Source organism: Scaptodrosophila lebanonensis, unplaced genomic scaffold (assembly GCF_003285725.1).
Source record: "Scaptodrosophila lebanonensis strain 11010-0011.00,11010-0021.00 unplaced genomic scaffold, SlebRS2 tig00000061-arrow-pilon, whole genome shotgun sequence".
NCBI lineage: Eukaryota > Metazoa > Arthropoda > Insecta > Diptera > Drosophilidae > Scaptodrosophila > Scaptodrosophila lebanonensis.
The window spans coordinates 449906-477851 of record NW_022060554.1 but is presented as its reverse complement, the minus strand read 5'-3'; positions in this window follow the sequence as shown (position 1 = coordinate 477851).

Genomic DNA, 27946 nt, shown 5'->3' with positions numbered 1-27946 from the left:
ATGAGATGGCATTGAAGCGCCTAGAAGCTATGGAAAAGAAAATGAATAATGACAATGCGCTTAAGAAGTGGTACACGGAAAAGATATCGGACTACTTGAAAAAAGGATATGTACGCAAGCTTTTACCAGAAGAAGAAAGACAAAGAGGACACAGAACATGGTACCTTCCACATTTTGCCGTCTGCAACGCAAATAAAAACAACAAGCTGCGTCTCGTGTTTGACGCCGCTGCTATGATGAATGGAGTGTCTCTTAATACGAACTTAATGAAAGGACCAGACGCTTACCAACCCGTACCGTTACCAACAATTTTAATGAAATTTCGCGAAGGAAGCATTGGCATATGTGGAGACATCAAGGAGATGTTCCATCAGATCGCCATTCGAAAAAAGGACCAGGATTCGCAAAGATTTCTGTGGAGAGATAGTAATGTCAGCACACCTAGCACATACGTTATGCAAGTAATGATTTTTGGATCAGCCAGTTCGCCTTGTTCAGCGCAGTATGTTAAAAACACAAATGCCAAAACCTATTTAGATAAAAACAGTAGAGCCGTGCAAGCCATAATAGAACGCCATTATGTTGATGACTATGTTGATAGCTTTAGTAATATACATGAAGCTTATTCCGTTGTAAAAAAGGTTATTGAAATTCACGAAAATGCTAACTTCGAGCTTCGTGGTTTCGTTTCAAACTCAGAACAATTAATGCATTTGTTAAATAACAAAAATATACCACAGCTAGCAAACCTAACAGACCTTAATCAATGTAAGCCAATTACTGAAAAGATTTTGGGCTTACACTGGAATGCAAAAGACGATATATTTTGCTTTGTTCTTAAATTTAACAAAATACCCGAATCAGTCGTTAAAATGAAATCATATCCCACAAAGAGACAGGTACTGTCTATTATTATGTCTATTTTTGACCCATTTGGATTTATCGCACACTATGTTATAAAAGGAAAATTACTTATACAAGAGCTGTGGCGCTCTAAGACGCAGTGGGACCAGGTTATACCCGATCAACTAAAAAATTTATGGAATAATTGGTATACAATGATTAACGTAGTAAACTCAATACGAATACCCAGATGTTATCACTCGAAGTTTTTGGAAAATAATTGCATAATACAACTGCATATTTTTGTTGACGCCAGCGAAGAAGCCTATGCCGCCGTTGCTTACTGGAGGATTGAATATTGTGACGAAGTAACAGTTGCCTTCGTTTTAGGTAAAGCAAACTGTAGCCCTTTAAAGCAGCTATCTATTCCTCGATTAGAACTTCAGGCAGCCGTATTGGGAGTTCGCCTTAAAGATGCTATTGTCAACAGCCACGACATAAAACCAGACGAAGTCTTTTTATGGTCCGATTCAAAAACAGTTATCAATTGGATTCAGTCAGACAGCCGCCGTTATAAACAATTTGTCGCTCATCGCATATCAGAAATATTGGACAGCACTGAAGCACGCCAATGGAAATGGATACCTGGATCGCAAAACCCTGCTGATGTTGCCACTCGTATGGACTCGAATGTAAAATCAAAGAAATGGCTAGAAGGACCTTTATTCCTAAGAAACGACAGCGAAAGATGGCCTGTTTTAAACGAGAACATAAAGCAGTACGATCAACAAAATGAACAACGAATAAAATTCTTGTTTTCGACCGTAGAAGAGAATGGTCCAATATTTAGTTTAATTGAAAAAACATCTAAATACGAAAAGCTAATAAGAGTGTACGCCTATGTTCTTAGAGTCGTGGACACGTTCAAAAACAGAATTGGAAAAACTTCAGCATGTCTTCAGACATCGTTGATATTATCAGCAAGAGAATTACACCTTTCTGAAAAGCTTTTATGCCGCCTGGTTCAGCGTCATTGTTTCAGAGCCGAAGTAGCCGCACTTCAGAACGGACAATCCGTACCAAAAGCCAGTAAAATAGTTTGCCTAACCCCAGTAATGGACGAAGATGGAGTTATGCGTGTATCCGGTCGAATTAACAATGCCAACTGCGTGGATGACAATGTAAAAAGACCTTTGATATTGCCAAAGAATCATAAGTTGACATATTTAATTGCACAGCACTTTCACGAACAATGTAAGCATCAGAATATGGAAACTATAATATCAAATATAAGAACAAAATTTTGGATACCATCTGTTAGAGCCTTGGTCAATAAAGTAAAGTCAAGTTGCCAAGTTTGCAAAAATACGTACATATGTCCGAAGCCACCATTGATGGGTCAGCTGCCCATAGATCGACTTTCACCATATGTAAGAGCCTTTACGTATACTGGATTAGATTATTTTGGTCCTTTGTTGGTTGCTATTGGAAGACGTCAAGAGAAACGCTGGGTTGCTTTGTTCACCTGTATGACCACTAGAGCAATACATTTGGAACTCGCTAAGGATCTCTCATCGGACTCTGCTATTATTTGTTTGCAAAATTTTTGTTGCCGCAGAGGCTTACCGCAGAAAATTAGAAGCGACCAGGGAACAAACTTTATTGGTGCAAGCAAAATACACTGGATTGAAGCCGTGAATGGGATGTCATCAGAGTGTGGCCGGCGCGGCATTGAATGGGAGTTTAATTCACCTGGTAATCCTGCTGCTGGCGGTGCTTGGGAGCGCATGGTGCGCAGTGTTAAAAGGGTACTAGCATTTACATTGAAACAAAAGGTACCGCAAGTTGAGACTTTGCAGAGCTTATTAATAGAAGCTGAAAACTTGATTAATTCTCGGCCATTAACACATATTCCTATTGAAGATTCCGAAGCAGAACCTCTCACTCCTAATCATTTTTTAATTGGTTGCCCTAACCTAATTCAAACGCCGCATATTGACGAGCGGCAATGCTTGAGAAAACAATGGCAAATACGACAACAGCTGAAACAGACATTTTGGAAGCGATGGATTTTAGAATACCTGCCAACATTGACTCGCCGAACCAAGTGGTTTCAACGCGTGGAACCAATTAAAGTTGGAGACATCGTAATCATCTGCGATGAGTCTGAAAGCCGAAGCCAGTGGAAGCGAGGTAGAGTAACTGCAGTGCAACTAGCTCGAGATGGACAAGTACGCAGCGCTTCAGTGAAGACGGGAACTACAACGCTTCAAAGACCAGCATCTAAGCTGGCAGTCCTCGACGTTTTTGGTGAATCTCCGGCTCCGCCTTTGTCGATTCACGGGGGCCGGAATGTTACAAATTAATTTTAGTTTGAATTTGTACTGGTTTTAATTTGAATTTGAAAGTACTTGCCGATTAGTTGTTTATGAAACTCTGTAATATTCGATCATTAGTTTAGAATTAATTATCGAACTATCGCGTCAGTATTCAAGACGAAGGGAAAGGATTGGTATGTAAGCGCGTAAAAATATATAATTTGTAAAACAAAACTACTTTATAGATAATAAAACACCACCACAACCGCTCAAGATTTTCATTATAATTGCCAAGTGAAGTTGGGTTGGTTGTCGTTTTGCTATTCACGGACCCTTCGGAGAGTGCTCAACATGATTTTTGGTGAGAATGAAAAGAGACAACAAGCGTTCCCTTTGGTTGACTGGACCGGACTTCTTACTTCGTGGAGACGAAGAATGGCAACCAAGCAGCGCTGATGATTCACAATCTGAAATTGAATTACGTACGAAAATCTGACAGCCAATAATATTGCCACAGAAGCATCATGTCACAAAGCTAATTGTTTGGTCAAGCAACAGGCGCAGGCAGCGCAGTTGTCCGCGGCAGACGCATAATTATTCATATATACAAATTGTACCTTGCTCTGTGAAGCAAGAAGCGCTAAACGTTTAATAGCTCTTATAATGTTTGCTTTGATCGCGCTCAATATTTGCTCTCTTTGTACATTTCCTTTTGTTATCATTTTCTTAGTCTCTGCAGCTGCCAGTGCAGCTGCAATCGAAGTTAGTTGACCTAGATTCGCCGTGCCAATCTAACGCTTCTCGCTGTGCTGTTGTACGAGACAACGCACTTCTACTTTTGCGCATATTGTTTAAGGCTCAACTATTTGAGTTGGTGGCCTCTTAAATTCGTGTATATTAGTTCGGTTTATAGGCAAACATAATTGGCCCTGCGCGGCAAAATATACATATGTACATTTAAAAAGAAATCGTTCTTGTTTTAATTGTCGTGTCTGACGCCCGCTTCAGACAAAACCCATAGACTAAAAAAGGCTCCCGAAAAAGCTCGGTGCCTCAACATTTTGGTGAACACCCGACGTGATTTACATTAAAAAATCGGTGACCCTGAAAAGCCATAATTTGTGGCTCAAAACGATATATATTTGCATTAGATGCGATTCGCTCTTTAGAGATATCGACGGAAAATTATACAGTGGCATTGGATTTGCTTAATCGACGTTTTAATAACCGCCGTCTTATATTTCAGGCACACATTGCTAAGGTTCTGGGGCTGAAGAAGGATGATGTTGGTGCGACTGCCAGATTGCGAGAGTTTTTGGACAAGCTGAACGTGCACGTGCGGGCATTACATGGAATGGGAGTTTCGGAGCAGATCGGCGATTGTGTCATCATCCATACTGCTGCAGAGATTGGGCAATGCGACTCAGACCAAATGGGAAGAAACTGTCCCATTTGACATGGAGCAGGCTATCGCAGTGTACAATTCTGGATGGCAGGTGGGAAAGAGTAGCAAAAATACTAACAACAATAGAAGGTCTTTTGTTGCTACTAACCCTAGTACGAAAGTCTGTGTATTTTGTGATGCCACGGGCCATTCAATACACACCTGCTCCCAATTCGCAAATCTGTCGTCAGTTCTGCGCCATAAGGAGGCCAGAAAGCTTTCCCTCTGTCTCAATTGTCTCCAAAAGGGCCATCAATATAGAACCTGCAAGGCTCGATCCTGTAGAGTCTGCGGTGCAAGGCATCACAGCCTTCTGCATTTTGAAGGATCCGTAGCGCAAGTGTTTGCATCTGATGCCCAAGTTTCTGATTCCTCTCAGCAAGCAGTAACGCAATTGCCAACATCGTCGTCATTTTCAAGCGTCATGACTGCCACATCTCCGCATCCGCCCATTTCAGCCCAGAATCTCAGCCCTGATGTTGTGCTTCTCGCCACCGCCGTTGTCAACGTGAGGAGTCGCGCTGGCACATTGGTACCTTGTTGTGCCTTGCTCGATTCTGGATCGCAGGTGCATATAGTTACTTCTCGACTTGCTCTTCAGCTTCAATTGCGCAAAGTGAAAACAACAACTTGCGTCTCTGGCCTTGGTGAGGCAAATTTCATTTCGAATGGATTCGCGGTTGACATTACTATGGAGTCTCGGTCGTCAGATTATTCAACCAACATTTCGGCGTTGGTGGCTCCGAATATCACGGACAACCAGCCCAACATTAATTTCGATACGACGCATTGGAAAATTCCATCCAATATCCGTTTGGCTGATCCTAGCTTCAATAGGCCGCAAAAAGCAGATGAGGAAACAGAGTCGAATGTTCGCATAGAAAGGCTCATACGCAGATTCTGGGAGCTGGAGAGCTGCATCGACATGGACATGGACATGCCTACCAAGGAGGAGTTGGAGTGCGAAACGCATTTTAAGGCCAACGTTATTCGCGAAGTTTTGATGGCAGGTCCTACCATTCAAAGCAAGCTCTTCAACACATTGCTACGGGTTCGTTCGTTTGCAATTGCACTCACAGGCGATGTATGCAAGATGTATCGCTGTGTACGGGTGGCAGAGCCCGACACTTTCTTGCAATGTATTCTTTGGCGTGATACACCGCACCAAGAAGTGCAAGTCTATAAGATGGATACCGTAACATACGGCACAAAACCTGCTTCGTTTCTCGCGGTACGTACAATGCACCAATTGGCCATGGATGAGCAGGCCTCATTTCCCATTGGTGCCGAAATTTTTCAGCGTGATTTCTATGTGGATGATCTCATTACTGGAGGCAGTTCCGTTCCGGAGGTGATGGAGATCATGCATCAGACTACTAGTCTTCTGTCGACGGGCAGTTTCAAATTGCGGAAATGGTGCTCAAGCAACTCTGCAGTACTGCAAGGCGTCTCTGATGCAGATAAGGAATCGCTGCTAAAATTTGATGATGGTAGCGACATCACCAACACATTGGGCTTGGTCTGAGATCTGGTTTCCGATCAGTTTTTGTTTTCGCTCTCACCCTTAGAGCTGCCTTCTAAGCTTACCAAGCGTTCTGGGGTGTCAGCTATTGCACGTTTTTACGACCCCCTTGGTCTTGCTTGTCCTGTAATAACCAAATCTAAAGTCATTATGCAGGATCTCTGGAAGGCGAAGCTGGAGTGGGATGACAGTATTCCGGCGGCGTTAGCAACCACTTGGATTGGTTTCTGCTCAAATTTAGAACGTGTGCCAAAGCTAACTTTTCCACGGCTGGTGCTCATTCCTAACGCAACTATTGAAGTCCATGGCTTCAGCGATGCCAGCATGAGCACTTATGGAGCCTGCGTCTACATAGTCTCTACAGCTCAGGGAAAAACGACGGTGCAACTTATTTGCGCTAAATCGCGTGTGGCACCTTTAAAGACGACCACAGTAACCAAGTTGGAACTCTGCGGTGCTGCATTACTGGCGCAGCTTAAGCATGAAGTGGCCAAGATGAAGATATTCTGTGGTCCATGCTATTGCTGGTCTGACTCATCCGTCGTATTATCTTGGCTTCGCAGCGAGTCTTCGAGCTTCAAGATATTCGTCTCCAATCGTGTAGCCACAATTCAGGAGCTGACATCTGGAATGGAGTGGAAATACGTGCCAACGAATACAAATCCGGCAGACATTTTATCTAGAGGGGCTTTGGAACTTTTGAAATCTTCGTTGTGGGCTCATGGACCCAAATTTCTTACAGAAAGCAAAAGCAAATGGCCTGAATCCTGCTTGCAGAATTCAGAAAATGCAAATTCTACCGGAGTGAGGTTCGCAACAGGCCAGCCATAAAATGCTACATCAGCGTCTACATATGCTTCGCGACAAAGGCTGTGTATCTAGAGCTCGTCAAGGACCTGTCCACAGCTGCTTTTCTTGGCGCTTTAAAACGCTTTATCTCCACGCGTGGTCGACCCGTTCGGATATGGTCCGATAATGCGACTAACTTCGTTGGCGCCAAAAATGAATTGGCAGAGTTAAAGCGTCTGTTCCTGAGTGCTGAGCATGTGCAGGCGGTGCAAGAGTTTTGATTAGCAGAATCGATTGACTGGCGACTTATACCTCCTCGTTCACCACACTTTGGTGGACTTTGGGAAGCGGCGGGGAAGACGGCAAAGCATCATTTTTACCGTGTTGTTGCCTCTGCAATACAAGTACTCGACTTCGACGAGATGCGCACCTTGGTTTGACAGATCGACGCTATAATTAATTCTCGACCATTACTTCCACTTTCAGAGCATCCTTCAGACCTTGACGTGCTGACTCCCGCTCACTTCCTGGGTACGGCGCCGCTTACATCATATATTGAGCCTGATGTTACCAAGCTCAATTACGATCGTTTGGGCCGTTGGCAGCGAGTCACCTATCTGCAACAGCTGTTCTGGAATCGTTGGCGCGAAGAGTACCTCACTTTACTGCAAGAACGTTCAAAATGGCGTACTCCATGCCCTGGAGTCGCTGTCAACGACGTGGTTCTCGTCAAGGATGAAAACTTGCCTCCTCTAAAGTGGCTATTGGCAAGAGTCATCGAGCTGATCTCTGGAGCTGACGGTGTTTCGAGGGTCGCGGTGCTGCAGACTGCATCTGGAATCATTAGACGAGCGGTGCGCAAATTCTGTGCACTGCCAAAAGAGGATGAGGTTGGAAGCCTGTGCCTTCCGACAGGGGGAGGATGTTTGGTCAAGCAGCAGGCGCAGGCAGCGCAGTCGTCCGCAGCAGACGCATAATTATTCATATATACAAATCGTGCCTTGCTCTGTGAAGTAAGAAGCGCTAAACGTTTAATAACTCTTATAATGTGTGCTTTGATCGCGCTCAATAATTGCTCTCTTTGTACATTTCCTTTTGTTATCCTTTTCTTAGTCTCCACAGCTGCCAGTGCAGCTGCAATCGAAGTTAGTTGACCTAGATTCGCCGTGCCAATCTGACGCTTCTCGCTGTGCTGTTGTACGAGACAACGCACTTCTACTTTTGCGCATATTGTTTAAAAGCTCAACTATTTGAGTTGGTGGCCTCTTAAATTCGTGTATATCAATTTGGTTTATAGACAAACATAATTGACCCTGGGCGGCAAAATATACATATGATTGTATGATTAGATTGTGCCCAGTGTGTATTAAAGAGAGAGCACGCCCATCGCCCCTTCTTATGGGACAATTATCTGAAGATAGATTAACACCATATGTGAGGCCATTCACCTATACCGGAATTGATTACATGGGCCCATTCGAAGTGATTAAAGGCAGAAGAACTGAAAAACGCTGGATATGTATTTTCACATGTCTAACCGTGCGCGCCATACTCCTGGAAATTGCCCGTGATTTTACTACCGACACATGCATCGGGGTAATACGCAACTTCATGAACATGCAAGGAGTACCCGTAAGGATGCGTTCAGACAACGGCACGAATTTTGTAGGGGCCGAAGGCAAGATTAGGCAAGATCTTTACGAAAGGATTGCAGCGGGCCTTGCTACAGTAAACATAGAATGGTTGTTCAACTGTCCACTAAACCCACATGCAGGCGGATGTTGGGAACACCTGGTACGAGGTGTCAAACGAGCCATGGGGCACGCGATGCTACATACAAATCTCAAAGAAGATGTGTTGTACAGTTTGATGTGCGAGGCTGAAAATATAGTTAATTCCCGTCCGCTCACACACATTGCCATTGATAGCCCAACAGACAATCCTATTACCCCAAATCATTTTCTCTTAGGTACAGAAAACTCGAGGCAAACACCGCATCCATGTGAGGAGAAATACCAACCTTCGAAGAAAGAGTGGCGTGTTACGCAACAGCTCGCTCATTCATTCTGGCGCAAGTGGCTGAATGAGTATTTGCCTGATTTGTGTCGACGCACCAAATGGTTCCGCCCGGAAAACCAATGTCGTACTGATTTGTGACGCCGCAGTACACCGGGCAAACAGGAGGATGGGCAGGATTACAACCGTAATCACCGGAAAGGATGGACAAGTTCGCTCGGCGAGTGTGAAGACTGGTTTGGGACAATGTCGTCGCCCAGCATGCATGTTGGCTAGGTTGGACCTTGGTGAATCAGAAATGAGCTCGATTCACGGTGGCGGCGATGTTGCGCAGAGAATGCGCTAATTAAAAAATAACGAATATTTAACGAATTAAGATAGAAATATAGCTTCTTTGGTCAGTCGATTGTTGAGACCGGGAGAGAAAAGAAGCGTAAGTTCATTGTGAATTATAAGGAAAATAGGTAAAATTTGTATATTTATTAGGAAATAAAACCTACCCTAACGTACTTAACCTTATTACTTGACAAAACTGGACCTTTATTGGATTGTGGTGCTCATTGGTGCAACTGACGGTTTTATGCGCAAAACTCTCGCTCTATTAAAACGGCTCCAACATACATAATATTACTTTTTTTGTAAAATATTAATTTATTTTATGCAAATTTTGCTAACATTGTTATTTTTTAGCTATGCGCACCAAATCCCTTGCTTTTTTCAACAATAAAACACATGAATGCACCAGAGCTTGCAAATAACTGGTAACCGTTTTTCCCTTTGCGGTCTACTCACGAACATAACCGAAAAAGACATACAAGCTTGCTCTCGTTCTTAGCAGAACAGCTGTTTGTTTTATGCTCGTTTAATGACAACTTACAGAGTGAAATCCGATTGACAGTTCATATTTTGAGAATCAGTAGACCGAAAAATGAAATGTTCAGCCCAAACGCTCACACACAAAACCCCACAGGGCTGAGCTCAGGCTACTGTGGGGGTCACAGATGGCGGATAGTGGACGCCCTGTATAAACAGGTCAGCTGCGAATAATCCATAAGCAGTCCCCGACCAAGAGCAGCAAGGATGGAGAATAAGCCTTCATCCCCGAGTAGTTGTGGCAATACGGGCCGACCGTAGGGAAGTACCAGCACCAGACCGAGCACACAGGAGGTACAAATATATATTCGGCAACGAGGGTCCGAAGATCCATCAGGATCGACCCCAGTAAGATCCTGATTATGACAGGATGATTATTATGGTTGCCCAGTAACCACGCAACATTTTGTCAGACGAACATAGGCTGGTGGGTGAGGTATTCTGTTACCAATACGAGCTGTAGTGAAATCTGGTCCAGACGGCTTTCCGGCTAATGCGTCACCTGTCTCCTTCCCGGTAAAACCTGGCAAGCCTTGGAGAACGCTCATGAAATCGTCCCGTTAAGTTGGGATGTAGGAACAGTTAAGGATATCCTTCTGTCTAGCTCCCAGTCTGGCTCTGAATAAATGTACTCATAAGGTCTTTTTTCAACCCTCGCATGGACACCCCGCATTGCATAGATAATGGGACCATGGGACCTCATTTAGGGTAACTACACAACGAATTCAAGATAACGGCTCCGAGGTGGGACCCTACAGCAAAGATCATGGAAAGCACAACAATATCACAAATACAAACAGGCTCTAGACCTCAGGCCGGCACAAAAAGCGCAAAGGAGGCACTAACGGAAAGCCCGGGGCAAAATTCGTTCGAAGGGCACCCAGATGGTGGCAGTAATATCATCTCTGTACCATCAAGTAGCTAGAGCAAAGGAGACACAGGAAGAAATAAGCGTTCGAACGAACGCCGGCAACAGGAAGTTCGCGGCACTGTAAAAAGCTTAAGAGAAGATATGGAGAGGCCTAGGAGAACACAGCCCAAGAAGACGAAAATTAGCCGGCAGGCGAATCAAAAGGTACAGACCGTATGGAAGACGCATAAATGAGAGCTACTACTTGAATTCAAGAGAGCCACTAATGTAACCACAGGACAACAACAGGCACACATCAAAACCATACTGCAACATTCGAGTTAAGGTACCTCGATGAAGTAACCTCGGAGGACGAAATACTTATCGCATGGAGGAGTCAAACAGGTGACATACATAACACGGCCATCAAAACAATAAGAGACGCTCCTAGTGGGACTAGTACGGTCATAATTGTCATTACGGAAAAACAGGCAAAAAAAGCCGATGAGGACAGTCTGCCGACTAGTTAAAAAGTCTTCACCTAGAAGGTGCTACAAATGCCATGACTTTGGGCACATGGCAACAAACTGCAGAAGCACCAAGGAATGGTCGAAGCACTTTTTCAGGTACGGGGGACTTGATCACCTAGCCAAAGCGTGTCACGGAGACCCAAATTCCGACATGACAGACAGACATGTCACAGGAGGGCCTAAATGCCCCCTCTACATAGCAGCACGACGAAGTGCTCTGAGCAAACAGAAATGAGAATCCTACAATTGAATCTAAACCACTGCGATGCGGTCCAGGAACTGCTAAAGCAGACAGTGCGTGAACAAAACATCGACCTAGCAATCCTTAGTGAACACTACAGAGCGGCTGACTCGAAACGATGGACTACTAGCAGATGCAATAAGGCATCGATATGGACGTGTGGCGAGTTCCCACTTGAGAAGGCCCACGGGAGCTAGCAAGGTTATGCAAAATGCTCAGTCAACGGAATAATGTTCTACAGCTGTTACTACCCTCCAGAATGTGAACTTGCTAGGGATGCGAAAGACGTAAAGCCCATAATTATTGCAGGTGACTTTAACGCATGGGCAGTCGAGTGGGGCTCGACCCGTACTAACCACAGGGGAGAATACCTTCTCGAGGCTATCTCAACCTTTGATGTGTAATTACTCAACTGTGGAGAAAAGGACACCTTTTCCAGAGCATGGAGAAATTCGAAGATCGACCTAACCTTCATCAGTTCTGCATTATTATCCTCAACGGACTGGCACGTATTGGATGGATACACACACAGCGACCACCAGGCAATCATATTCGAGATCCACAGACGACCTACGAGACTGACTCCAACTACTTCCACCCGATCAAACCCAAGCTTGAGGGACACCACCTTTGATAAAGAGGCCTTTAATCTTTTGATGGATGAGTGTCACCTAACGGGACACGCGAACAACAAAGCATCCACCGTGATGCGCCGCGTTGCTGAGGCCTGTAACGCGTCTATGGCTAGGAAAGGCAAACAAACACGCAGACAACCTGTTTACTGGTGGAGCAGGCAAATAGACGACCTAAGGAAGAAATGCATTCGTGCACGTCGACTATGCCAGAGAGCCAGAGGTCGTGAAAATTTTGTCGAACTCCAAGAAGAGTTTAAGGCCGCGAGGACCGCCCTAAAAAAGCAATTACCGAAAGCAAAAGGAACTGCAACAGGGAGATGTGTGACGACGCTCAGAATAATCCATGGGGAATAGGATACAAACTGGTAATGAAGCAGTTAAGCTGTGAATTGACAGATAATATCCTAGGAGCCACCCTTGAAGAAGTAGAGAAACTAAAGAAAGCACCAGGGGTTGATGGAGTCCCAAACATTTCCCAAAAGACGGCTATCGAACATGACGCCGAATTATTTAGAGATACATTTGATGCATGCATTAAGGAGAGGAAATTTCCCCAGATCTGGAAGAAACAAAAACTTGTGCTGGTCGCAAAAGCAAATAACGCCCAGGACGTCTCTGGCTACCGGTCACTCTGTATGATTGACGCAGCCGGCAAACTACTAGAGAAGATAATCAGCAGAAGATTGGAAGAATCGCTAGAGGGAGATGGCCTCTCGGATCGGCAGAATGGCTTCGGAAGAAGTTCTGTTGAGAGAGTCAGTCGTGTTTCTTTTGCGCTCCTTAACTTTATTATTTTTCGCGATAAATCTTGCTTTATATCAGCGGCGTCACATCAGCTTTTGCTTTTGCTGCTGCCAGTACCCTCTCCCGTCTTTTCAGTCCGTTTATCTTGAGATTCCAATTTTTTTTTCTGTTCGGAAACAATTCCTTCTTTTTGCTCTTCGCGGTTTAAACTGGAATCCCAACCTTCGTTTGCCGCCTTACTCGAGCAGACTTCTGCTTATTAATCTTCCGTCATTGGCTAATCGGAGGACTGTCCTTGTTGCTGTATTTCTCCACAAACTGATTTCTCTTCCAGAACGACAAGAAATTATCTTCCCCTTTTTCTTAGTAGGTGTGAAACTGATTATACATCGCACCACCCTTTTCGGGTCTTATGCTCATCTTACAATCAGTATTTTCACCTGGTCTCAACTGAACTGTCTCTTCCTATAATTAAAGCCTCTCTTTTCAGCCATCTCCGGAATCTCTGACCAGGATCGGCTGTGCGACGGGGCATAGCTTGACGGACTGAGGGAAGCACCGGCTCTCAGATTCCAATTTTTTTTTTTCTTTTTCCTCTTTAATATTAGCTTTTAAGTATTTCTAAGCTTCTTCTCTCTGTTAAGTTTTTCTTTTTTTTATCGGTAGATCTATTGACGCCTGTTTATTCGCACACGTGCGGTAGTGCGAATTGGCAGGTCGATTGTGGTCCTGACGAGTTAAGCTAAAGGACGGAGGCGGTATTGGTATTGTTCAGTGGCAGGCGTCGGAGCCACAACTTGATCGAGATGATCAGGGTTACGTAGGTGCCAATGGTGGCGATGACTGATACTAAGTGGAACTGGCTTTATGTCTTCAAGTAGTGTATTTGCCAGAATGGTGAGTTGTGCTTGCTGCATCAACATGGTAACTTGGTCTGTACTTAGCGTTATTCGTTGTGACTGCTTACTAAACCTCGATTGCCTTTTAGGTTCTTCTTTGTCGATGGATACACAGGTCGGATATGCTTCTAGTACTTGCAACGTAAATGTAGGGTTCTCCGGTAGGAAGTCATGAGAACTGGTTAGTGAGCACGCAGGGTCAATGGGGGTGATAGATGTTGTCTTCATGTTTATGAGCTGCCAGTCAAACGCCTTGTAGTCAGCTTTGCCTTGCTGATTTGGGATTGACAATCGACTGTGTGCATGGGTGGCTTTGCTTGACAGTGTATGCCAGGTGCATCTGACAGCTTAGTATCGTTGACTCTGGGAGGCTCGGCTGCGGATAGTAATAGAAAACGCTAACAGCAACAGAGCGTTGATCCATTTTGTTGGTGATAAACTTGATAAAATTAAACAAACCGGCAAGAGGTTTGACTTTCATGTTGTCTTTCTTTGTCGGTTTATTAATGTTCGATTTCGGTCTTGATTTGCCGGTTCTTATGACCGGTCGTCGGCTCCTGGTAGAGCGATCCATGTTATTTATGATGCGTGGCTCATAGATTTGTTGAGGGTTGGTCGTTGTCGGTTTAGGCTTCCTCTGGTACTGACCTGAACAGAACTTGCAAATAACTGTTAACCGTTTCTCTACGTCACAAAATAACTGTTACATACGGTCTTTTTTTGGGAAATAGTCACAATTCAACCGTTCACTACGTTTGTTGAATAAATCGTTCTCAGTTTAACCAAGAACCAGTTTTTTGTTTCCCTTTTGATCTGATTATTTTCTGAGCGTTTCGTCCTGAGCGAGAAAATAAAAGAATTTGCGTTTGTGTGCGTGCATGTAAGTGTATGACTTATGTGTTCTTCTCACCTGATTTTTTTTTCTGTGGGTTTGGATTGTTCATTATATTGTCGCAAAAATGGGCGTAGCCAAAATAAACAAGAGAGAACCCTACAGTCGAGCAAGCCCGACAGTAAAATACCCTGTACTCTCCACAAAAAGGAAAAATTAAAAAAAAAATTAAATTATTAAAAACAAGATAGAACGCTACAGTCGAGCAAGCCCGACAGTAAAATAGCCTGTACTCTCTACAAAAAAGAGAAAATTAAAAAAAAAAAAATATTAAAAAAAAAATTAAATTATTAAAAAAAATGAATGAATGAATTAATAAATTAAATTAGAATACATGTTTATGTTCAGTTTTAACAGCATACATTTACATCACGTACCTATGCGTGTTTATATGCGTGTATGTATGCAGCACAAAGTTGAACCAAAGCAGCAACAACAACAACAGCTGCGGGCAGCGCTGCCGACAGAGCTGCAGGCAGCGCATGAGCAGCGATTTTACTTATGGCTATAACTTTCTTCAGAATTGACCTATCATAATGAAATTTGGCACACGGACACATTATTACTAACTGGATGTACCTACCAAAATTGATTTCAAAATTCCGAGAATTACGGAAGTTATAAGAAAAAAAAACGAATTGCGGGGGAGTGGGGGGGGGGGGGGGTGTATCAGAAAAAATAAACAAACTCGGTCTGCCTAGGGCTTATAGGAACCTTGATACCAATTTTGGTTATCCTATCTCTTGCACTTACTGAGATCCTTGCGCTCTTACAGACAGACAGAAGGACAGACAGACGGACATGGCTATATCGACTCGTCTTGTTATCCTGATCAAAAATATATATACTTTGTGGGGTCTGCCACGCCTCTTTCTGCCTGTTACATACATTCGCACAAAACTAGTATACCCTTTGGGTACAGGGTATAAAAAGTGCATTTTTTATTTTTTTAAATTTGATGCTAGAACTAATAAAAGTCAATGCAATATATGCAGTTTAAAATTAGCAGGCTTGCACACCACAAATTTTAAAGGCCATTTGACAGCGAAACAAGAACAACAAAACATTAAGAAAAGAAAAACAAGTTATGAAACTAGTGAAGATGCAGTCGTTTCATCAATAATTAAAATTGTGACCACTGGCGGAAAGCCATTTTATTTCTGGAGAGCGAAGGTTTAGAGAATTAGTTTAGTGAATCCAATTTATAGCGCGCTTTCAATTGAATGCGGAAATTGTAGATTTATACAAGGAATTGAAGCTAAAATCCCCACACCTGAGTTCTCTCGCACATTATTATTTACAAAGAAAAGATAAAAGGAAGTGTACAGAGTTAAAGAAATATGGGAAGTAGAAATAGAAATAGATGAGTGAATCCGCACCCTGGTGGTACGGCCGTGGAGCATTGCTTCGCCCAGGCGTTGACCCGTCTACATCCGTCCTCGTTGACGATCGCGCTCCAATTTACGTAGCTCTCCGCCACCATGCTGCTGGTTAGGTTTGCGGGCGACAGCGGTTCTACTAACACGTTGAGATGACTCCTAGCCCTCTCGATCCTAGGACACACGAAGGTGACCTCGATTACACCACGCCCGCAGAAGCTACATCCGGCAGCGTCGTGGCGGAAGCGGAATAGGTAACTGAGAAGGCAGCCGTGTCCACTTAGGATTTGGAACGTCACAAATCCGTGCTTTCTTTCTGTCCAATCCGCACCGTTCGGGATTAGCTGGTGTGTCCAACGGCTCTTGAGGGATGAGTTCCATCGCCGTTGCCATTCTCTGAGGCTATGTTGTCTCGCGCTTGCTTGCAGTGTCCTACGCTGCGAGGGCGTCGCTGTACTATCCCCACCGTTGCTTCTATGTAGCTCGCTCGCCTCACTTGCGAGCAGGTCGATACCATACCCGCAATAACCAGGGCGGCGTCATCGGTGACGGTCCTAAATGCTCAGCAAACACGCAAGGCGCCTGGTCGATATGCTGCAAGCAAAGGTTTAACGTAGCTCTTGGTCCTCGTGGACTCATGCCAGACGGGGGCTCCATACAACATGATCGCCCGGGTGACTCCGCAGAGCAATAATTCCTTGCCTCGGTCAGCGGGTGTTCAGCATAATGCGCGCTAATACCCTCGCCGCTGTGCCGGCCTTCTTGCTGGCATCGACGAGATGCTTCCGTAAGCACAACCTGGCAATTATCACTACTCCCAGGTACATGATGGCGTGCTTGGAAGCCAACACAGAGTTTCCTATTGTCACGTGTGCTGTCTCGACAATCTTGCGGCGGCTGATTAGGTCAGCCTCTGATTTTTGTGGTGCCAGTTCTAATCCAGCTGCGTTGATCCAGTTGTTGATCTTATCGATGGCAGCATTGGAAATCCACTCGATAGCCGACAAGTCTTTAGCAACCCCCATTATCGCTATATCGTCTGCGAAACCGATTTCCCCCGTGACAGCTGGTAGATCCAGTCGTTGAATGTCGTACATGATAATCCAAAAAAGTGGCCCAAGAACTGAACCTTAGGGTACTCCTGCAGAAATCATGTGAATTCTCGTGCCTGATGCAGTCTCGTACAGCAGCACCCTGTTGCTAAAGTAGCTGCGAATGCAGCGGTTGAGAAACACGGGGATACCGCGCGCTGCTATAGCATTGAGGATGGAGCCCCATTTGGCAGTGTAGAAGGCGTTCTTCACGTCCAGTGTGACGACCAGGCACTATTTCTTGATTCCACCCTTCCAGTGCGTGCCCGTGATCGCATTCGATGGTATGTTGACTACTTTACTGATGGCACCCAGTGGGGACTTTGCCTTCCGGAACCTGTACTGATTAGGGGACAGTCCGCCGGTTTCGTTCAATGCAGTCTCTAGCCTCGTGCAGACTAATTTCCCCACCACTTTACCCACCGTGCTCAGCAAGCAGATTGGGCTGTATGAGGAGGGCTCGCCTGGTGGTTTGCCTGGTTTTGGGAGAAGTACCAGGCTCTGGATTTTCCAACAATCCGGGAAGATTCCTCTATTTATACAGACTTCAAACTCCGGTGAGTCCAAAGTTGGAAAGGGCTTCCGAAAAGGCCCTAGGGCTAAAAGTATCCATACGGTACGAGAACTTGGTGCAGTGTCCGTTGTGTTGGTTGCTGGCTCGTTCACTGTGTAGATATCAGCAATTGACCACGTGGCAGAATTATAGAGTGAGCAGCTTGCAAATGTAATGTCGATTATAGAACTTGAGCCGGCTCTTCTAAACGTGGGTTGCGTACCTGTGTTCAACAGTACGATTCCGAGACTTTCGAATGATTCTAGAAGAATACGGCCGCGAGTGTTTGTGGTAGTGCTTCCCCATTCAGTGACCCATGCATTGAAATCGCCAGCTATGATGACCTTCCTGCGGCTAGCTGCGTCGACCACCAGCTCATCTAGGGGTGCCGCAAACACGTTCAGGGTCAAGCGTGTGGCGAGGTAGCAGCTATAAAACCATAGGCCGTTAACCCTTGTCCGTACAAAGGCCCTGAATGCCCTGGTGTGTTCCAACTGTGTCCCACGGTGGCCGCATAGCCATAGTGTGGCTCTCCCAGAATGGTCAGAAGTCCATCTGGAATCTGAGCGTGTTCTATACGGCTCGCTTAGGATGGCCAAGTCGATAGAATGCTCTTAAATCGTTTTGTGGATCAGATCTTGCGCCGCGCTGCAGTAGTTTATGTTGAGTTGGATGAACCCTCTCGCTTTTCTCACAGCTTCTTTGAACGCCGGGCATTTGAAGCTATTAATGGCGTGATCTAAGTGCTGCAGGCCTTTTCTTCCGCCTATTGCACATTTTGGGTCCTTTGTGCACGTTCTAGAACCATGACCTTTCTCTCTGCATTTAAAACAGTTGCCCTTCATATCCTCGATGCTCTTGCATCTCGCTGCCGTGTGGCCATAATCTAGGCATTTATAGCACCATGTGGGTTCGATGACGCTTCGGATCCGGCATACGACCCAGCCAATCTGGATTTTACCTGGGTCGAGGAGCGACTTCGCCTTATCAGCAGGCAAGGATACTACCGCAGCGTCTTGCGAAGAGACTTTACTGCTTTGGATTCTAATTAGGCCATTTCCATGATGCTTGCTACTGCTTCACAGATGTTCATCCGGTGGTTAGGTCATCCAGGTCGCGAATTTCAACCTTGACTTGTTCCGACAGAGCTTTCACATCGACAATCCCGTGTCATGCCTTCTCCACTGCTGCGTGCAGTTCGCTGTAACAGCAGGCTACCGTTCTCAGTTCTGCGGATGCTTCGGACGTCCCTGCGCATGTTCTGAAGTGTTGGGTCAGATATGACAGCTTTCTGCGAATTGGCAATCGCCTACGCTTTTGGCAATTATGGCGTCAGGCTAGCTTCGTTTATTCTGTCTTTGTCTTTGGACCCTGGTCCAGGCAGCCCTCACATCGCTACTGCGCTCCATAGTTTTTTGGCTCTCATCGCCGGTCCCTTCGGTGCGATGACGGGATCCTGGTCGCGAGCTTTAGACTTCTTCGGTGGGGTAGCTCTTTGGTTACTCTTTGGATTTCTGGGCCTTTTTGGGGTACCCACTTGGGGGCGCTGCTTCGGGAGCGGCGTTGTTTGTGTGCACTGGGTTGTGCTCTTGGTGTTAGTGCACAACCTTAGTGCCGTCACTTGTAGGGCTGTCTATTTTGGGGTGATCGCCTTACTATTGAACTACGCAAGAATGCCTGCTCGTCGTTGTGGGGGGAATTCATATTGGTGGGTCCCAACTTCAGTTCGTTATTGCTGTTCGTGCGTTTAGTTACTGTATTGATCCCGTGGGTGCCTTTCCATGAGTGAGGCCTTGCGAGGGTTGACTTTGCTCCTTATGGGAAACGAAGTTCAGAGCCAGATCGGTACCAAACAGGAATCTACATCCTGAGCCTACACGACCAAGTGAATGGCGACGAACAGCAAGCGTTTCTAAAGGCCTGCCATGGTTTTGGCGGGACGGATGCAATAATGGTATTAGCTTACGAGCCGTTTCGGTAGGGCGTCAAGCTTCGTTCTCGGGTCGCAGGGCTGGGCTCGGTGCTACGGAGAGAGTGATGTACGAGTGAAAAAGTTTGAATTCTCCATTGAGGATGTTCGGTCACATTTAAAACCGCGGGGGAGTTGGATCCCTCGTTGGTCGCAGGATTTCTCTGGCCGGGATGGGGGATATGCCGCCCCTACTCGGCCGCCAGAGCCCCGTTTTAATCATTTGGGCACACCGCCGCGGCGGCAGGGGATGGCTCAACCTGTTCCACGGCTTGTGTGCCAGTTGCAACTCCATCGCGACTGAAGTCGACCGATTCCTAATAGCCCAAACTTGTGTTGGTCAACTCGATGCATAGATGCCACAGTTAATCATCGTTTAAAAATTTTACGTTGATTAATCAATTAAATAAAAAAAATACATAATTGAATAATTGATTAGTTAAATGATTAGTCAATTAATTCGTTAAACAATTAATATTTCCAATGTTAGGCAATAATTATTATATTCATGCAGCCTCTGACTTCAAGGAAGACCGCCAGTCAGAAGCAATATCAGCAGAGATACTGGCCATGATCAATCTTCGTTTTGAGGAGCAGGCCAGCCTAATCACCACCAAGATGGGAGATGCTGAGCAGCGCACCCTCAACGCGCTGTTGGAACAATTTGACCATTTGGCCGGTGAAGTGAAGCAAATTCATGACAGGGTAGACGGACTAAATGAGCGGATGAACATTATGGAGTGCGAGGTCGGAGAGCTGCCTACGTTAAGGGAGCGGGTTGGGGTGTTGGAGGCGAAGCTCGCTCCGCAGCTTAACGCCAATGCCGCCTGTGACATACGTGTGCATGGAATCCCACACGTGGAGGGTGAAAATATGCGGACATTGTACAATACCCTCTGCTTTGCTATCCACATAACACCATCGCCGAGAATACGTGAAATCTTTCGTATTCGGAAAACACAGGTATCTGAAGTTGCTGCCGACATTATTATTAAATTCGAAAATTGGAGATAAAAATTCACGTTGCTGAGGGCAGCCGCAGCCTACCGTCGCGAACATAAAAAGCCACGGAACTTGCAATTGTTAGGCTTCGACTCTCCGGCCCCCATATACATTAATGTACATTAATGACCAGCTAACAATGGACAACTATAATATCTTAAAAGAAGCGATAAAGCTTAAGAAGCAGAAGCATGAAGTCATAAGTCATATGCCCACAGCGAACAGTCGAACTATTATTCGAGTTCTATGCAAGCAAAAGAAGGGTCTACATATGTGCCACCTCAACGCACAAAGTCTTGTTGAAAAAAAGGGATGAGTTTAGATATTTATTTGTCAATTCCAACGTCGATGTAGTTTGTGTGTCTGAAACGTGGTTTGTTTCTAGGCTTAGTGATCAATCTATATGTTGTGATGGGTATAATGTTTATCGTTCTGATCGTGAGGGGCATGCGGGGGGTGTGGCTATTTATGTAAAAAACAGTCTGAAATGTCAGATGATTAGCAAACAGCCGTTGGGAAGCAATATTCTTCTGTTCTTGAAAATAACAACTCGCAGCATTACTGAAAGCATACTTGTCGGATGTGCTTATAGACCAAACAAGTTAACGGATTATAGCGATTTCATGAACACAATTCACTCGGTTTCTCTAAAACACAACAATATTGTCCTAGCTGGAGATTTTAACAGCAATATGTTAACTGAACATCACCTGAGGGAAGATATGATCTCTCTTGGCATGGGACTAGTAAACACTACTTTACCGACGCACTTCTCCAACACTTGTGATACCCTCCTTGACGTATTTTTTGTTAATGGCACCAAAAAAGCTATCCTATATGACCAGCTTTCAGCACCAGCCTTCTCTAAACACGACATGATTTTCTTGACGTATGACATCTACAAAGATCAAAGTAACCACGCAATCTCTTTTAGGGACTTTAGGAATATCGACCATAGGCTATTGTATGAATACTGTGATAACTTAAACCTTGACGAAATATTTACTAAGCCCACTGTTGACGAGCAGCTTGAACTATTCAATACACACATCCAGCATATTTTTAATACCTTTGTGCCACTGCGATACAAAGTAATCAAGCCAGTCGAAAACGAATGGTTCAGTAGAGATATCGGTTGTGCAATAAAAAGCCGAGATCATGCATACAAAAAGTGGAAACGCTATAGGACTGCGGTCTACCTATTCCATTATAAACAAGTAAAAAGTCGGGTGTCCCGACTTTGAAATACTCTGTACATATGTTTACAATAATTATAGAAAATAAAAAAATTAAGAAAATAAAAAAAAAATTTGATCGATTTTACCTCTCTCGGTATTCGAACTCACGTAAAGGGTTTATAATTGCACATTTACATAGCAATTGCGTCTGTGTGAGTGTATGTATGCCTATGCGCATCTATTCGTGTCTGTGTAAGCATTTTCGCAGTCAACCAAACAGCAACATCAACAACAGCCGCGGGCAGCGCTTGAGCAGCGCTGCAGCAGCAAATATATTTATGGCTATAACTTCTCGTTAAATCGGTCTATCATAGTGAAATACGGACACATAATAACCAACTGGGGGTATTTGCCAAATTTTAGTTCGAAATTCCAAGAATTACGGGAGTTAGAGAAAATTGCGATTTGCGGGGTAGAGGGGGGAGGGAGGGGTATTCCAAAATATACATTTTCTGCGTATTCACACAAGGCATCTGGGACTAATTTGGTGTTCCTAGGTCTTATAGTCTCCGAGATATAGGCGATTATACAAATGGAAAATCGGGAAAACCCCCATAGGGGGGAAGTGGGGGGGAAAATCAAAAAAATAAAACAAACTCGTATAGAATACACACATAACGCATCTTTGTGCAAAATTTGGTGTCTCTACATCTTATAGTCTCTGAGATCCAGGTGTTCATACGGACGGACAGACGGACAGTCGGACAGACGGACAGACAGACAGGGCTAGATCGACTCGTCTCGTCATGCTGATCAAGAATATATATACTTTGTGGGGTCTGCCACGCCTCCTTCTGCCTGTTACATTTTTCAGCTCCCGCAAACCTAATATACTTCTGTACATTTCATGTACAGAGTATAAAAACTTAGACGAATAGTAGGGCTGAAGATTACAAATGCCAAACGTGCCCTTTACTCTGCCAAATTCAAATCAGCCCTATCATCAAATCAGGTTTGGACTGAGCTAAAAAAGTTAGGGATTTTAGATGTACCTGAAGTCCACGAAAACGCGTACCTGAACCATACTTCGCCGATAAATTGTGATATTAGTTTTAGTTTTATGTGTGATGTTTTAGATTCCATCGTCAAAGTGAAGACAAACGCCACTGGTCTTGATGAAATTCACCCAAAATGTTTAAAATTTTTACTCCCTAAAATCTTAAAGCATATTACATATATTTTTAGCTCCATTCTTACAACCTCATGTTTTACGTACAAATGGAAATTCGGAAAAATAATCCCTATACCTAAGGGAGACAATGAATTTCGGCCAATTTCCATTCTTCCATTTCTCTCAAAAGCATTTGAACAGCTAATGGCTACCCAAATTACTAACTTCTTGATAGGAAACTCATTATTAACTGACAAACAATCGGGATTTAGAAAGAATAGAAGCTGCATAACATCACTGTTAAAAATTACAGAGGACATTCGCAAGCAAGTCGACAACAGTATGGTAACTTTTCTTACACTTCTTGACTATTCTAAAGCTTTTGACACGGTAAACCATACCATACTTTGCACAAAACTACAAAGACTCTTCAACTTCTCTGACTCGGCAATAAGTCTAGTGCAATCGTACCTATCCGGTCGCCATCAAGCAGTTGTCACCTCGTGTAGTTTTTCGTCTTTTATATCAATAAAACGTGGTGCCCCACAGGGATCGGTGTTAGGGTCTCTGTTATTTTCTATTTATGTTAACGACCTTCCATGTTTCGTGTCAAATTGCGAGATTCACATGTACGCAGACGATGTCCAGTTATATGTTAGTCGTCCGTTAAATAGAATAATAGAATGTGTTAGTTTCTGTAATGAGGACCTGTTAAAAATCAGTGAATGGGCGAGAATTAACGGTCTACAGTTAAATCCGAAAAAATCGAAATGCCTGGTATTATATAAAAAGAAAATTAACTCACTCAATCTAGAGAAATTGAAACTCAGCAATGAGCATATCGATTACGTAAAGAAGGCAAATAATTTAGGGATAACCCTCTATCCTGGCATAATCACGTTATTAATGCACTAAGGCATCTCTCTTTGACGCAGAATTTCCTCAAGCTCCTTATTGCAAAGTCATACCTGATACCCTCATTATTTATGGGGTTGAGTTATTTGGAAACTGCGATGCCGCAAGCCAGAATAAATTAAAAGTCGCCTTCAACAGGCGACATACGCTAACAAAATTTTAAACCTGACTCTTCACTCGTGGATAAAACTTAGGACTCTAATTTTCTTGCATAGAACCTTTAATAAAAAAACCGAACTATCTGTATCACAAAATCTCATTTAATTCATCAAGAAGAACCAATAATATAGTTTGCGAAAGTTACAGATCAGAGAACTGCATGAGTGCCTATTTTTGTGACTCTAAGTATACTTACTGAAAAAGCGGTTGCGGTGTGATCGCCACCGCATACTATTTTGTCAATTCAGTGACCTACTCAAAAGGCATTTTTGTATTGCTATGACTGGATCACTTTCGTACTCGATCATGGGTGTATGCGGTTTCTGCTTTACTTTTTCATCGCACATTCTTGTTGTCGTTTTTTGCAATCGTACTTATACTCATACGCGCACAATACAAATATTGCGTGCGCAAGAAACGTTGGGAGAAGAGTTGACAAAATCAATGTGATGATTAGCAAAGTAAAGACCGGGTACTGCAAACACCGCATATGAAAATCGAAGCGAAGCAAAGACCAAGTACTGAAAACAACGCATTTGCATAACGGCGTTTTTCTATGTATGCTCATAATGCACTGTAAATTATTTTTTTCTGCATTCTGCTTCATATGGAAGGGTAAAGTTAATTGAATTGAATCGATCATAGAGGAACGTATTCATAAGAGCAAAAAAATGAATTAAATAAATCCTTTTAATTTTGTACACATCTTTTTTTTTACCTTGCCTTGTTTATGTTTGTATTCTTAGCGATATAGCCAAAACAAAATCGTAGCGGGATATGTACAGTGTACACACAAATGAACATACATGTTCTACTACATACATATGTACATACGTGTAAACACATGTGCACTGAATATCCAAGGTCAACATCGCAAATCATACTTTCATAAGCACAAGTATTGCAGGCACCACAGCTGAATTGATCGTGCAGAGCGAACACTCAAAAAGACAGAGTAAAAAAATTGCCGAGTGCGAGAAAACCCAATACTCAATTGATCGCAAAAATTTGGTGGTGGTTTTTACTCTCACAAGTTTCTTTGCAATCACCAACCGCATAAGTACAAAAATGAGTGAAGAGGATAGCGAAAAATCTTGTGGTGATTGCATTGATCTATGTATAAGAAGGCCATGAGTATAATCAACACCGCATCATTTTTTATGCGGTGTTTTGTATGATCGTGAGTGAAATATTCTAAGTAGGTATGCGGTGTACTTATTGTTGCGGTGCACCGCTGCAGTTCTCTGATATAGATTATCCATAACTTAAAAATAATCAGCAATGAAACGCATTTTAGAACTAGAATTGAAGCACACTTCCAACAGTATAACTAATTGAAAAAATCAAAAAGCACTAAACCTATACTATACATTTACATTCATTAGGCAACTCTTTTGTACTAATTTAATGATAACGATAAGAGCAAAAGAAAAATCACCTTAAATATATGTATTAACAAGTAAAAAAGCTAAAGTCGGGTGTCCCGACTTTGAAATACTCTGTACATATGTTTACAATAATTATAGAAAATAAAAAAAATTAAGAAAATAAAAAAAAAAATTTGATCGATTTTACCTCTCTCGGTATTCGAACTCACGTAAAGGGTGTATAATTGCACATTTACATAGCAATTGCGTCTGTGTGAGTGTATGTATGCCTATGCGCATCAATTCGTGTCTGTGTAAGCATTTTCGCAGTCAACCAAACAGCAACATCAACAACAGCCGCGGGCAGCGCTTGAGCAGCGCTGCAGCAGCGCTGCATCAGCAAATATATTTATGGCTATAACTTCTTGTTAAATCGGTCTATCATAATGAAATTTGGCATACGGACACATAATAACTAACTGGGGGTATTTCCAAAATTTTAGTTCGAAATTCCAAGAATTACGGGAGTTACGATTTGCGGGGTAGAGGGGGGAGGGAGGGGAATTCCAAAATATACATTTTCTGCGTATTCACATAAGGCATCTGGGACTAAAATTTGGTGTTCCTAGGTCTTAAAGTCTCCGAGATATAGGCGATTATACGAATGGAAAATCGGGAAAACCCCCATAGGGGGGAAGTGGGGGGGAAAATCAAAAAAATAAAACAAACTCGTATAGAATACACACATAACGCATCTTCGTGCAAAATTTGGTGTCTCTATCTCTTATAGTCTCTGAGATCCAGGTGTTCATACGGACGGACAGACGGACAGACGGACAGACGGACAGACAGACAGACAGGGCTAGATCGACTCGTCTCGTCATGCTGATCAAGAATATATATACTTTGTGGGGTCTGCCACGCCTCCTTCTGCCTGTTACATTTTTCAGCTCCCGCAAACCTAATATACTCTTGTACATTTCATGTACAGAGTATAATAATAATAAAAAAACAGGAAAAACAGAAAGAAAAGAAGCCTTAAATTTATATATTAATAATATTAATCTTATAAAAATAGGTTAAGTAGGTTATAAACATTACTATTCATTTTATCTAAGAAAATTGCATACTTTGTGACTAGTACATTAATTTATAAGAAATCTTCTTGTCGTACTAGGAATTAATAAACAAACAAATATAAATACAAATGTAACAGGCAGAAGGAGGCGTGGCAGACCCCACAAAGTATATATATTCTTGATCAGCATGACGAGACGAGTCGATCTAGCCCTGTCTGTCTGTTCGTCTGTCAGTCTGTCCGTCTGTCCGTATGAACACCTGGATCTCAGAGACTATAAGAACTAGAGGCACCAAATTTTGCACAAAGATGCCTTGTGTGTACGCTGTGCAAGTTTGTTTTATTTTTTTTGATTTTCCCCCTATGGGCGTTTTCCAGATTTTCCATTCGCTTATATCTTGGAGACTATAAGACCTAGGGACACCAAATTTTAGTCCCAGATGCCTTATGTAAATACGCAGAAAATGTGTATTTTGGAATTTTCCTCCCTTCCCCCTCTCCCATGCAAATCGTAACTCCCGTAATTCTGGAATTTCGAGCTCAAACTTGGCAAATACCTCCATTTATTTATTATAAGTCCAAATGCCAAGTTTCATCATGATAGACCGATTTAACAGGAAGTTATATGTACTTAAGACCAAGTAGTGCCCGCAGCTGTTGTTGTTGTTACTGCTTTGCTCAGGCACACGAGACATACACAGACGCACAAATACACACATACACGCATAATTATTCTGATACACAAGGTGAGTGAGTGAGTGGAGTAAGGACGCATACAATTTGGCTCGCTAAAATACTGCGAATAGCCAGTGAAATAATATATCGGTAATATTTGTTAAAACGTGTATGACGATGTGAAACAGAGGTATGTACATGTGTCTGCTGAAGGTACGGCGATTTATACATGAGAAGAGATCGAGCTGCGAAGCAACCGGCGAGGGCAATGGAGCAATCCGCGCGGAGGGTGACATGGCCATCGGCGATGCGCTGGGTAAGTGTCACAACCAGCTCGGTTCTGCATGATGGCGTTGGGTCGTGAAACGGCCCGTCTCCAACCTTTCCGTCGCTGGTCCTGGTGCGACCGTACTCTGGAGTCACCTATGCGGACGCGAACTATGCGCACTACAGCTTTTGAATCCTCCTCTATTAATGGGCGGAGATTCACTGTAGTCACTTCTTTGCACGGATCAGTGGCTCCTACTTACGTGGGCGTACATACGGGCGTCTTACTGGTGGCATCTGGGCTACATGGATGGCGCTCAAGATGGCGCGAGCGCTTTGTTGTTGCCTCCTGGCTGAATAAAGCACTCAACGCAAACTCCGTTCTACAATCTAGCTGCCTCCCTCACGCTGCATTTGGGGATACCGCTGGAGCGAAAATCCTCCTCATCGCTAGTATAAGCTGCAACTTCGTCGCCGTTGTTGTAGTCTTCCAACTTTTTAATTTCGGTTTTTATGCTGCGGCAGCCGGCCGGCTCGACGATCACG